This window comes from Leptodactylus fuscus, chromosome 4, assembly GCF_031893055.1.
Source record: "Leptodactylus fuscus isolate aLepFus1 chromosome 4, aLepFus1.hap2, whole genome shotgun sequence".
NCBI classification, from domain to species: domain Eukaryota; kingdom Metazoa; phylum Chordata; class Amphibia; order Anura; family Leptodactylidae; genus Leptodactylus; species Leptodactylus fuscus.
The window spans coordinates 191,272,250-191,285,650 of NC_134268.1; the positions used below are offsets into that span (position 1 = coordinate 191,272,250).

At 47.4% G+C, this 13,401-nt stretch overlaps 1 long non-coding RNA gene across 1 annotated transcript in view; it reads left to right on the plus strand.

The window, feature by feature from the left end:
* Positions 1-13,401, plus strand: part of LOC142200886 (uncharacterized) — a 615,073-nt gene that overhangs the window by 92,338 nt on the left and 509,334 nt on the right. The window lies entirely within an intron of this gene.

Below are 13,401 nucleotides of genomic sequence, written 5' to 3' on the forward strand. Positions count from 1 at the left end.
GAGGGGGGGGGGAAGTAGGAAGGTGTACTGAGAGGGAATTAGAAGGGGGCATTGAGCCCCGACCTCTTCCTTTCCCGGATCGCCGCTGGCCTCTGGTGCCTCTTCGAGTGCCTCTTCCTCGAAAGGAGGTACTCCGACCTTCAAGGGGCTGTGGCAGGTTCTTGCTCTTAGAGTCGGCCCAGCCTTCCATGATGGGGTCGAGCTCCCTTCCGAACAGCCGTCCGGGCTCAAAGGGGAGACCACAAAGGCTATTTTTGGAAGTAAGGTCAGCCTTCCAGGGCTTCAGCCATAGGGGTCGGCGAGCCACAGTAGCCAGTGCCATGGATCTAGCCGCCAGACGGGTCTGAAAATGGGTAGCTTCTGTCAGGTGATCCACCAACAGCGTGATGTCGGACACTGCCGCGAGGAGATCATCACGATCCACGCCGGAATCGATGTCCTTGGCCAGGGATGACAGTTCTGCGCGTAAGCCAGTTGCTACCTCATTCGCGACCATGCCCAAAGAGGCCTGGGCAGAGGCGGACGAATATACACACCTCAAAGATCCTTCGACTCGGCGATCCATGGGGTCCCTGAGGCCCGAGCCGTCCTCTGATGGAAGGATGGAGCGCCTTGATAACTTGGCCACGGCGACGTCCAACTTTGGCGGGGGACCCCACGCCTTTAGTTGACTCTCAGAGACGGGAAAAAGTGCCTTGAAGCGTGTGGATGGCGCAAAGGATCTCTCCGGGTGCCTCCATTCGCCCTCCATCAGGCGGAGCATCTCCGAAGAGGGCCTGAAGGTACGAGACCTACGGCTAGAGCCTTCCCCGCCTTCCCGGTCTCTGATTCTTAGGGTCTTGAATACTCTGGACATTTTGTCCAGGGGAAAAATCTCCTTCTCCTCCTCCGTACTAGAAGACGACTCCACATCCCTGAGGCGCAGCTTTTCCAGAGGCGGCAGGGACAATTCGCAATCCAGCCGTGGCCTCTTGGCCAGGGAGACGGCTTCCATTCTTTTCATGGAGTCCTGGACGTACCCCTTCACCCAGGACACCATCTCTCGCATGGGAGTTGTTTCAACAGAGGGGGCCCTGCACCCCTGACAGAAGCGATATTGGGAGTCATCAGGCAGCGGCACTCTACAAGAAGCGCACGCCAGATGCTTCCTTTTGGAAGTAGCCTTCCTTCTAGGCAGAACAGTGGAGGAAGAAGAAGACATTCTGAGGAGGAAGAAAGGATACACTAACTACTTACTGCACTCAGAGATGCAACTCTCCAACCTCCCTCCCCCAAACCTTAGTCAATGAAGACAGTTCTCCAGCACAGAAATTGACCAGGGAGCTTCACCAACTGATGTGCTTGCAACCGGAGCGACAAGCACTAACTGAAGCTCTAAGGGGACTTAAATAGGCCAGGGGGCGGGGTTTTGCCCGGAGCCCCGCCCAAGGGGTAGGGGCTACAACGGAGCCAGAATCTCATGAAAAAAAGGGGAGAAGACAGGGGGAGGGGGATCCGACCCAGGTATGGTCCCCAGGACCGGGGGACCCCCCTCCCGAACTACCGTGCAATGCTCGTGTTGTTCTCTTCCCGTCCGCCGCGAGACCCGCGCACTGCACATGTGCGGCGGACCCTGTTAGACGGCGGACCGGAGGAACCTGAGAAAGGTTCCTAGGTCTAGCGTTCCTAGGGGAAAGCCCCGACCCGGTGCCCCAGCTGGACAGGAGCGTGCACGAGCCGGCAGGGTCCCCGCCGGGAGAAGGGGACCTCTGCTGAAAAAAGAGGATGTCCAGAAAAAGATCTTCTGCTGTCAGGTACCGGTGGGGGAGAGTAGTGGACCCCTATAGGAGGTCAGAACATCTGCTCCCCCCCTGACCACCTGTCCTGTCCCACAGGACAGAAAAAAACACAAGGGAGGAGCAGGTCTTCCGGCCTCTTATAGAGGTCAAAAGCTGTTAGGTAATTAAAAATTCCACCTGTCCTAACAGCTCATAGGGGCAGGAATACCCCAGTTGTGCTGCTGTTGGGCGTAGGGGGAAAGGAATTGCTGTAAACCTTGCTCACTCTTTGCTACTTTTTTATCTCTTCCAAACTGTTTTATAATAAATCAACTAAAGTGATCATTTACACCATCACAATTGTTGTTACACAAAACTTAAAACACTAAGACTACGGCTATGCAGCAACTTTGTCTGTGACTGCCTTTGCACATTCAAAAGCTCACCATGTCACCATGCTACTCTTTCACTCATGTTAGTGAATGGAGTCACATTGCGATCTCGAGGGTGCACTGCCTGCTTATATAATATGGGGGTCTTGAGGAACCTGCCCCAAAGTCTCTTAGATTATTGAGGCTCCTCCATTGTAAAGTCTCCAGCTGCCCATGTGATGCTATACCGATGCACATGGAATTGATGGCAGAGCAAGGAGACAAATATAAAAGCCAAGATGATGTCTGATCAGATCAGGAGCTGAGGAGAAGCTGGACTGCAGGGATATGCAGGGAATGGAAACCTATCCGCATAAAAAAGCGGTTACATAAGGAAACCCACGGTCCCCATAGAATATAATGGTTTCCGCACAGAAAATGTGGAGAGAAAAGTGCTGCTTGCAGGACTTTTCTCTCTTTACATTTCTTTTATGAAGATTATGAGCCCCATATAGTGATCACAATGTACTTTTTTCATTTTTTATTTAAGTATGTCTTTGTAGAATGGGAGGAAATCCACGCAAACATGTGGAGAACATACAAACTCCTTGCACATGTTGTTCCTGGCAGGATTCGAACCCATAACCCCAGCTCTGCAAGGCTTCAGTTCTAACAACTGAGCCACCGTGTTGCCTCTCTCTCTTTATATTTCTTGTGATAGGTGAATGGAATGGCACAAACACAGATGTGAAGCGAGCCTTACAGACAGAGCATTGCCTAGACTGGATACAGCTGTAACAACTTCTCAGATGAGAGCAGGACTAGGTATGATGAAGCAGTTGCTGACTCTGAATGTAAGGAGTGTTGTGAGTCATGGACAGTAAACACTTATCTAGAAAAAAGGATTGAACACAATGTATAGTAGAAAGTTATAAAACTATCATTCATTTATACAGTATGGTGATTACACTTTATTTATATAATACCAAAAATGTCTTTAAAGGCTTATTAGAGCCTTGACATATTGCTGCTGATATGAGAATAACTGTTCCCTGTTCTGACCCCTATAGCTGGAACTAATGGGAGCGGGTAAGCAGTGCTGCTCCATACTGTTCCTCCCCTAGAGCAGAATGGGAGCTATGGTAATATTGTAGCACTGTTGAGTTACATAGATTCTGTAGCTTCACAGTTATGCTCCATGCACATGTCCTAGTCTGCCATCCAAGGGGGAATCCGATGGTCCGTTCTATTCTGATGGAAATAGAGCAGGTCCTATCCTCCTCCATTTTATTGGAATAGAACAGATTGGAAGCCCCATAGAGGTAAGTGTGCACTCGGGTGACACTCAGATCTCACTCCAAATGTCATCCAAGTGCATTCTTCTGCTAAATCAACCTGAACTTGGATACACACTTGGTCGTTTGCATGTGATCTTAAGGTAACTAGATGTAATGTGTTGTTTACCTAGCTCCCATTCTTATCTATGAGAGTTACAGGAACAATGATGAGCAGCTTTGCTTGGCTGTTCCCATAAGTCCCATCCTAGGGGTCAGAGCTTGGGTGCCATCTCAGCAGTGGAATGAAAATAACTCTTGAACACTTACGAAAGGACAATATATAGACCATAGTAGTAATATGGCGATAACTGATAACGCTAATGGCACCAGGCTACTATACCAATCATACCATCAAGCCATGCTGATGCAAAATTAATGGTACCTTATTGGTTGCCTTATTTCTAAAATGTTCTGCCATCAATAAAAGTGTTCATGACTTAAAGGGGTTGGCCACCCTTAAGCTGAAAAAATCAAAGTGCCCCAGACAACTCAGAAAGATGGTTATAGGACAATTGTGCTATAAAAATGATTTTTATCTTACCTGTTCCTCATTAAAATGAGATTTTACAGTGTAAGCTCAGCCAGCTTGTGTGGGCGGGACAATCAACAAACTGAAAGTAAAGCTCCTGCCTGCATTCCATTGGTGGAGCTGAGGTCACATGACAGCTCTGCATCTTTCCACACATAGGATGTGATCACACAGCTTTATTCACTTCAGCTCCTCCACAGACAGTGACAGAAACACTGAAAATGGTTCTAAACACTAGATAATGTTTATTACTAGAGATGAACGAACCGTAAAATGTTCAATATTCGTTTCGAATAGCTGCTCAATATTCGAGTATTCGATCGAATATCGAACCCCATTATAGTCTATGGGAGAAAATGCTTCGCTACAGGGGATCCCACCATTCAACTCTGGAGAGTCCACTAAGACACCCCAGGAAATGATGCCAACACCCTGGAAAGCAACTGGGATAGCAGGGGAAGCATGTCTGGGGGCATCAAGTACCTTTATTATGTCGGGGTCCCTGTCAGCTTGCGATATGCTGGAGCGGACTTTTCCCATAGGAATGTATTGACCAGCGTTGATTGGCCACTGTACGGCATTCGGCCAATCAACGCTGGTCAATGCATTCCTATGGGAAAAAGTCAGCTCGCGCATATTGCAAGCTGACAGGGATCCCGATGAGATAGAGCCCCAAAGAGCTGGATGAGTGACATTCCCCCCTAAATAAAGGTTATCCCTAGCTATCCCTGCCTGTACATCTATCCCTGTCTCACAGTCACATAGTTCACCGTCCCAAATTAAGCGAATGGTAAATCCACCATTCATCTAAAGTGGAGGTCACCTGATTTCGGCAGCCAATGGGCTTTTTCAATTTTTTTCACTGCCTCCGTTGTCGTAGTTCCTGTCCCACCTCCCCTGCGCAGTTATTGGTGCAAAAAACGCGCCAGGGAAGGTGGGAGGGGATACAAATTTTTACTGCATTTGCCTCGTGGTGTGCGATTCCAATCGAACACCTCGAACGGCCTGATATTTGATCGAATATGTATTTGATCGAACGGCGTTCGCTCATCTCTATTTATTACCCATCTGAAGTTATACGTATACATTCAAACATACAGTATACTGTGTAATGTATACAGAATAATAATATATATAATAATATAATAATATATATAATATATATATAGCTGTACTAGCATCTGCTCTGCTCGCGACTCCGTCTGTGGGTTGGCATTGGCGCTGAGCCACTTCTATTTAGCCAAGTCATGTTGGTTACAATCCGCCGTGCGCCCTCACCTCCCTTGGCCCTCGTCGGGCCGCGCGGCCTCTCTATCTACCGTATTGAAAAATGAAGTGAATAAAAAATCCAGCGCCAAGATTGTAAAATTAAAACTTCACCTTTACTTCATCCAAATAAAACAATTACAAAAATGGATCCACTCAGTAATACAAAAATGCAGCTTACGCGTTTCGGGGCTGCATAGTGTGCCCCTTACTCATAGCCTGCTAGTTATCAACTGAACCCATATTATATAGCCAGTTAAGTCCTCCCACATTTGGGTTTAATTTAACCCTGTACGTGCTATATATACAAGAACACTAAAAACTGTATCTACCGCCTGCTCCTGCTTTCTCCCCTGTCCCCCGCGCATCCGCCCCCTCCCGTCCCCGCGCCTATGGCCCTGCTTCCATTGGCGCCCATGGCCCCCCTTCTGTGTCGCGTGCCTCTGGCCCCCAACTTCTCATCCCGGGGCACCCCCTTCACAGGCGCCATTTCCCTCAGCGGCTCCCCACCCCAATCTCTCGGCCCCCCCGGGCTCCCTGCCCGCGTCCCAACCCCCAGCCTCCCCTCCCGCGGGCCCCTGGCCCCCCCCCCCCCTCTCAAGGCACCCACCAACCCCTCTTCACCCCGGGGCCCCCCGCCCCATCCACCCTGTGTGGCACTCCCCCCCCTCCACTAAGTCCCCTTGCGTTCGCTTCCGCAACCCGCGCCCTTCCGCAACCTTGCTCCCCCTCCCCCGTGGCCCACCCAACCCCCTCTCTCCCATGACCCACGGGAGAGAGGGGGTTGAAGACACACAGGATTCCAGAGGGATCATTATATTTACGAGTATAATAATAGTAGTTTCAGTTTGAACGTCTTTGGTCCGAACAGAACCACCAGGCAAATGTTATAAAATACATCTCATGGGGTTTGCTAAACATATTCTCATGCTGTGGGCTCATGACCTTACTCACTGATCCCTACTCCTACTTCTGCCCACCTCTGCTTCCCCTTGTTCCCTTCGGGGGCCCTGTGTGTCCCATATCATGTTGCTGTCAGCACATGATATGAGGCTCACAGGGCCCCATGGAGGGAACAAGAGAAAGTAGAGGTGGCTGTGAAGAGGAACGGGTATCGGAAAGTAAATAGGGCCAGTTACCTGCTGGGTTACTCCAGCAGGTGATGGCCTATTACAAAAACAAACACAAAAAAAACAAAACACAGAGGCCCATGGAGAACCCTTCCGTAGCGGCATCCTGATTAGGCCCGAATGAATATGAGCGTCAGTGCTGTAAATGCAGATAATTATAGCACATGCATGTAGATTGCAAGGACACACAGCTGCAAAAAATGCGATTGTGTGTCTGGGCCCATAAAAATGCATGTGTCGTTACTGTGACAAGACATTGAACCTAATTTCCCACTAGCTACTATAACACTGATGGGGGGTGGGGAGCACTTGCGTATTCTCTCTCATAAACTGTAAATCTGGGTTGTCCGCTGATATTCGCTCGCACAGCTTATACGTTCCCTTTCTAACGCAGCCAGTTGTGTTCTAATGATTAGGCGATTTTTGGGTTTTTTGTCTTCACATTGTATAAGCTAAATTTTCGTTTGTTTTCTGGCGATGTCGCCATATATGTTTGCGATATGAGGTGTACTTTTTCAATGCCACCATTTTGGGGTACCTGTAACTTATTTTCTAAATTTTAAATTTCTGACATTGCGTTTTAGCATTTAATGTTTTTTACCATGCTGCATATAACATAAGTAACATGTGACCTTTATTTTGCGGGTCGGTACAATTACGGTGATACCTCATTTATATTCTTTTTCCATTTGCTGCTAATTGTGCAGAATAAAATTCAAATTAGGGAAAAAATCTATTATTTTTGCATCGCCATCTTCTGAAAGGCATAACATTTTTATTTTTCTGTTGAAGGGCATTTTGGTCTTCATCTGACAATTATGACCCGATTACTTGTTATTGAACATTTTGTGAAGCAAAGGTGGTGAATAATCATTATTTTGTTTGTTTTTCTACGTTTATGTCGTTTAGCGTGCAGGTTAAATAATGTTTTATTTTTATTGTTCGGGTTTTTACGGACGTGGTGATACCAAATATGTATTTAAAGGGATTCTACCACTAAACTAACATTCTTTTCTAATGACCTCGTCTCCTACCGCCGCGCCGTTCCGTAGAAATACTGGTTTTAATGTAAATGAGTTCTCCGCAGCAATGAGGGCGGGCCCCATTGCTCAAACGCCGATGAGCGCGTCCCCATTTGCTGTCTGAGAGCTCTTTCCAGCACCGCCTCCATCTTCAGCAGCAACTCCGCCTCTTCTGTCTCCGACGCAGTTCAACTACCGACGCCTGCGCAGTAGGCTCCTGTATTGTACTACAAGAGCTCTTGCTCTTGAGGTTCAATACAGGAGTATACAGCGGCCTCCCAAAATTGGCCACTGGCCGCTCCTGTATTGAATATACAAGAGCAAGAGCAGCCACCCAAAAATGGCCGCCGGCCGGCAGCCATTTTTGGGAGGCCGCTCTTGTAGTTCAATACAGGAGCGTACTGCGCAGGCGTCGGAAGTTGAACCACATCGGAAGACAGAAGAGGCGGAGTTGCTGCTGAAGATGGAGGCAGCACTGGAAAGAGCTCTCGGGCAGCAGTGGGGACGTGCTCATCGGCGTTTGAGCGCTGGGGCCCTCCCTCATTGCTGCGGAGAACTCATTTGCATATCGGTTAAAACCGGTATTTCTACGGAACGGCACGGCGGAGACCACATCTAAAGGTAGGAGACGAATAGCCTTTCTTAAGGCTATTCCGACGTGGTAATTAGAAAAAATGTTAGTTTAGTGGTAGAATCCCTTTAAAAAAAAAAAATCTTTATTTTTCATAATAAAACATTTTATATGGGAAAATTGGATTTTTGGAGCTTTATTTATTTTTTTAACAAGTTGTTTTTTTTTTAATTTTCTGTCCCCATGGGGGATTGAACCAGTGATCTTCTGATCACTGCTTCAATACATATACGCTGCAATACACATGTATTACAGTGTATAGGAGGCTGTCAGCCCGTGCAGACACATGGGCTGGCAGCCTCCATTCCTGGCAGGGAACACATGGAGGACAGACCCGGGGTCACTGCACAGACCCCAGGCTGTCCGTTAGGGACACTGGCACCCCCCGAAACCGTCGCGGGGGGTGACGATCGGGACCAGAGCGCATACAGAAACTCCCTGAGATGGCACGGTCATGTTTGACCGTGGCATCTCAGGGGTTAACACCCACGATCGGACCCAGTTCCGACCGCGGGTGTTGAGCACAGTGTCAGCCTGTCATACGGCTGACACCTGCAAATGTATAGGAGGCTGTCAGCCCGTGCAAACGCACGGGCTGACGGCCTCCATTCCTGGCAGGATCAACCGGGTAAGTGGAGGGGAAGAGATGGGGCAGACCCAGGGTCAGTGATTAGACCCTGGGCTGCCTATTAGGAATACCAGCACCCCCCGAAACCGTCATGGGGGGTGCCGATCGAGACCCCAGAATATAAGGAAACTACTTTGTGCGCGCCTGCGCTGCTCTCCTGATTCATGTTGACCCCTGAGATGCCGGCATCTCAGGGGTTAACTCAAATCAGGAGAGCAGCGCAGGCGCGCACAAAATCACATGACATGGTCAGACAATGTCACATGTCCCTCCATGTCACGCGCACGGTGGTCAAGGGAGGCATGTCAGGGAGCCGGCAGAGCCATGTTAGTGGGGGGCGTGGCTTTAAAAATAAAGGGACAGAAGCAAAAATGAAAATGAATGTCTATTAGTAAATTTATTATTTATCTTTGGGCTACACATTGCAGAGTTTTAGTTATAAAATGGCCAACCCCTTTAAGCACTACAAGTTTGTACATCCACAGCTTTATTTTTACTAAGGTAATGCCCAGCTCCTATACAGTTAAGGTATGTTAATGTGGTGAAAAATTAGAACGAATTTCAGGCAGACATCCACCTCAGATTCATTTTCATTTTCCACCCCCAGGCTCCCCTCAGTGCTCTGCATTCTGATCAGCGCAGAGTCTTGCGCTTATTTTTCCGCATCCTGCATTGATCTACCCAAAATCGGCAGTAAATTCTACAGTGTGAACAGTGCTTTACTATTGCTATAAAGTGTAAAAAAAAAAAAAAAAACTATATTAGAAGTCTAATGCATTAATCTTGTATCATGAGGGAATACATTACCAGAAAATATTTATTTTTCAAATCAAATTTGTTATGTTAAAGGGAACCTGTCAGGTGGTTTTCCCACCATTAACTCCTTCATATGTGGAATCAAGTAATTCCCTTTCCTTTGGTGTCATCTGTAATCTTGCTGTTTCAGCAAAGTGAAGTTATAAATGTTTGAAAGCATAAAAAGCGATATGGAAATTAACCTAAGTAGTCACAGGGGCGGAGAGTAACCAAGCCATTGCCTTGCTAATCACACGTCATCGACATCTCCCTTGTGACATCAGGGAGTGAGGGGACAATAAGGGAAAGTGTGATAGACAAGAGGACAGTATGGCTAGGCTGAAGTTAATCCTCGCCACTGTGACTACTTAGCTTAATTTGCATATGACTTTCTATGTTTTCAAACATATATATATATATATATATATATATATATATATATATATGTCACAAATCCATTCTAGCTCACCTTCACTTCCATCACCTCATAAACAAGGACCTTGTGTGCCAGGCAGCAGCAGTAGTGAATGTAAACCACAGTTTGTCCGCAGAGAACAAACCTAATAACTTTGGAATCTTAGAAAAACTTACAAGCAGCAGCCTTTAGACAGCAGAAAAGGACTAAAACTATCACAGAAATTAGCAAAACTTTATTACGATAAGGGTTAGTGTATTCAATTTGGAAACAAATATAAATTGTATCCAATATATTGTTCATTCCATTAAGCAGAAATGCTGAGGCAAGTTTCCTGAGGCTCATAGATTAGTGAATAAAATAAAACTTCATAGAGAAAACAAGGTCATCTAGTGTATAAAGAAACTGAAAGTATAAGAATCTACGAGGTATAAATGAAATGACTGGTAACCTGACTAGGTTATAAACCATTATTAACAATTAGAAAATAATTGTAACTATATATACATTAAAATAAACTACTAAATAATGCTCAAAACCTCAAACACCAAACACGGCCACCACCAAAATCCATATCCATATGGTTATGAACAAGTCTTTACTATTGTATTTTATACTTGACAAAACCATGCAAGTATATAATCATAGATTAAACAATCGTACACCAAGTTCTCCCTTATGCGGTTCTGAACATGTTCTGCTATCCCTTGCATTCTGTCAATACTCTGCAGCTCTTTTTACTTTGCTTTTGCAGTTTATATAGGTAGTATGAGGGCAGTACAGTGAATATCTGCTCCATGAGAAGTATACATATGGCTCCAATGTCAGCCTATTTATAGAACAGAGAAGAAAATACCTGTAGATATAGTAGTGAAGGAATATATACTTCTCTATAAATAAACCACAGAGACCAAACAGCTGTCGCCCCAGTCTATGTCAGGAATTACATAAACCCTGCCTGAAAGGGGTTCTCCATTTTAACAAAATCCATTTTTATATACCCTTATTTCAAAATGGTGACAGTGCTAGCTAAGTGACGCTAGGATCACACTAGAGTTCGGGTGGCCAACATTGATTTATTTTCCAGTAGTTGCTCGCTTCTTAGCCCTGTTTCTGCCTCAGGGTCTTGTCAGTACCATGGGGTCCCTGCTGATTGAGAAGATGGGCCCAGGGAAGAAGGATACTGGTTGGCAGGGGCGGATCCAGGGCCGGGCGAGCTTAGCGGGGCCCCGCGGCGCGGCCGGGACCTAACAAAATGGTCCCGGTCGGCATGTCCCGACTCCAACTGAGCTCAGCGTTAAAGCAGGAGCTGAGCTCACAGCTCCTGCTTTAAACGCCTATGTATTTCAGCTCATCGGCGGTAGGACGCCGATGAGCTGAATGCATAGGCGTTTAAAGCCGGAGCTGTCACAGCTCAGCTCCTGCTTTAACGCTGAGCTCCGGGCCTCCGGCATTTGTAGCCGCGATGTGATGACGTCATCACATCGCGGCTACAATATGTGTATGAGGGAGAGAGCTGCGAGGGAACGAGGAATGATGAGTGTGTGTGAGAGAGAACGTGAGAACGGCATGACACTGGGGCAGATGGAGGGGGGGACAGCATGACACTGGGGCAGATGAAGGGGGGAGAATGGCATGACACTGGGGCAGATGGAGGGGGGAGAATGGCATGACACTGGGGCAGATGGAGGGGGGAGAATGGTATGGCACTGGGGCAGATGAAGGGGGGGAAGAACGGCATGACACTGGGGCAGATGGAGGGGGGAGAACGGCATGACACTGGGGCAGATGGAGGGGGGAGAACGGCATGACACTGGGGCAGATGGAGGGGGAGAACGGCATGACACTGGGGCAGATGGAGGGGGGAGAATGGCATGACACTGGGGCAGATGGAGGGGGGAGAATGGCATGACACTGGGGCAGATGAAGGGGGAAGAACAGAATGACACTAGGGCAGATGGAGGGGGGAGAACGGCATGACACTGGGGCAGATGGAGGGGGGAGAACGGCATGACACTGGGGCAGATGGAGGGGGGAGAATGGCATGACACTGGGGCAGATGAAGGGGGGAAGAACAGAATGACACTAGGGCAGATGGAGGGGGGAGAATGGCATGGCACTGGGGCAGATGAAGGGGGGAAGAACAGCATGACACTGGGGCAGATATAGGGGGAGAGAACAGCATGACACTGGGGCAGATGGAGGGGGGAGAACGGCATGACACTGGGGCAGATGGAGGGGGGGAGAACAGCATGACACTGGGGCAGATAAAGGGGGGGAGAACAGCATGACACTGGGGCAGATGGAGGGGGAGAACGGCATGACACTAGGGCAGATGAAGGGGGGGGAATGGCATGACATTGGGGCAGATGAAGGGGGAGAACGGCATGACACTGGGGCAGAGACGGGGGGAAATGAAACTGTGGGCAGATAAAGGGGGAGAATGGCATGAAACTGGGGACAGAGATAGAGGGGGGGGACATGAAACTAGGGGTAGATGAAGGGTGTATATGAAAATGGGGGGGGAGATATAATTTACGGGTGACTGTAGGAGGATTATACTGTGTGGAATTACATGAAAATTGAATGAGAATGGGTGGAGTCAACATAAAAGTGGGCGTGGTCTAATTTGCTGCGCGCTAGTCTTCAACAGTTGGGAAGTACAGGTTAGAAGTGCGAGACCCCCAGTAAGTAGGGCCCCACCAAAGTCAATTGCCCAGGGCCCCGCAAACCCTGGATCCGCCACTGCTGGTTGGACTGACTTTGTACCTACATGTCTTCTCAGCCACCCAGTGTGTCTACTGTATATACAAAGAGACTGGATAGGACTTATAAATGTATCTGATTCCCATTTGCTTAATCCATGAAGTGACCTGTCAACCAAATTTTCTTCCTTCAACACACAGCTCAGTCTCAGGCAGAGCCTCATCACTAGTAAGTGGTTTATAGATAGATAGAGATAAATAGATTATAAATGGATATAAGATAGTTTATAGATGGATAAACAAGATTATAGATAGATAGATAGATAGATAGATAGATAGATAGATAGATAGAATAAATAATATAATAGAAAGAGCCCAGTTCTGTTTATGTACCAGATTAAAATGCTGAAAGAAAAAGCAATAAAAGTTTGGCCATTCTTTGGCTAAAAAAAATAAATCTTACCCTTAGAATGTATCATTCCAAAAGGTGAAATCGCACAATGGACATCTGATGGTCTTGGTCCTGAGAGCAGTGTGCAGACTGGAAGGGTTAAATTCCATCAGTAAAAGTAGCATTGTCTGGGAATACCTTAATTATCATATTTAGCATTGTAAGGGCTAGTTCACACGTGGGCAAAGGGGCGGATTTTGACAACGGATTTCGCTTCAAAATCCGCCCCTTTACAATGCTGGTCTATGTAGAGCACCGGGCTTTTTTTTCCGCCCCCGGCAGCTCCCTCCTATGTCGGCTCATTCATTTGAGCCGACAGCGGAGGGGAAAGCCGCGACCGCGATGGTCGCAGCAGGTGGGTTTT